The sequence below is a fragment of the Xylocopa sonorina genome, unplaced genomic scaffold (assembly GCF_050948175.1).
Source record: "Xylocopa sonorina isolate GNS202 unplaced genomic scaffold, iyXylSono1_principal scaffold0085, whole genome shotgun sequence".
Lineage (NCBI taxonomy): Eukaryota > Metazoa > Arthropoda > Insecta > Hymenoptera > Apidae > Xylocopa > Xylocopa sonorina.
Genome location: NW_027490156.1, coordinates 621,136 through 622,296, shown reverse-complemented (window position 1 = coordinate 622,296; position 1,161 = coordinate 621,136).

Sequence of the window (1,161 nt, the reverse complement as noted above, 5' to 3'; positions counted from 1 at the left end):
ATGATTTTTCAAGTAAATGTTTCCAACTGGTGTAAATATTAATACATATTTTATATTTTAGTTAATTCTAAATACAATATCTCCTTAAGATACACCATTACATCTAAAATCCTATCTAATTTCATATCATTTCATGATGTTTTAATTAAATATTTGAAATTGGTTTATATAATTACATTTATCATATATTTTACTCACTTAAATATAGATCATCCCCTCTAAATAAAAATATATAAAGTCGTTATATAAGTCGATCATTTATTTGTATCGTTCGAGTTCGCTTTCTTTCCAACGAGGCTTGCAAATCCCTCTACGTTATTCTTGTAATTCGTACTTTAGAAGGTATGTAGTACGTATTGATGGTCCAACGCTAAAAATATCTCAAACACTTCTGCTATACTCAATTTAGCTTATATGCAACCTCCTGTCAACATTATGTCGATTTTTTGTTTGTTTCGGTTCTTAAAGTATGTATAGCCTTCTTTCGGTTTGGTCCCGATTAGATCGTTTTTTAGAGCCATTTTAATGATCTTTTCCACTCTATGGTTGTTCTTCTTACTATCCCAGATTATCGATTTTTCGTTTAGGTCACCCGCAATTATTACTCTGTTTGCTTTCTCTCCCTTTTCTATGTTATCCTCAACTTGGTTTATATATTCTTCGATTTCTTTCCGTTCTTGTTAAGCGAGAAGTAGCAGCTTATAGATTTTGTTCCTTCGACCATTGCATGAACGATTCCGGTCGAGGAATATGTGGTGCCATATGTGAAACATTTTCGATTAACACCGGTTATCCATATCGCAGCGTCACCGTTCTCGTCTTGCAGTCAGTATTCTTCCATTCTGTGTGCTTCCGATATTATTACCACGTCTGTCTCTTGAATTATTCGCATTTGCTGCATGATATTTCGCGAGATTCGGCATCTGTTCAGATAGGTTTGTAGGACTTTCAATTCCATATTCGTTTCTCCTTCTTTTCTATCAACGCCTTTCTGTAGGCCGGACAATTAAAGCTCTGATAACGTGACTGATGTATGGATTCCTTCTTCCTTCCTCGCTGCAGATGATACATTTCGGTTTATTCGCGATACAACCGATCATCGTATAAATTTGAGATCCGCATCTTCTGCAGATTCCCTTATTATCTTTGACTTCTTCGCAA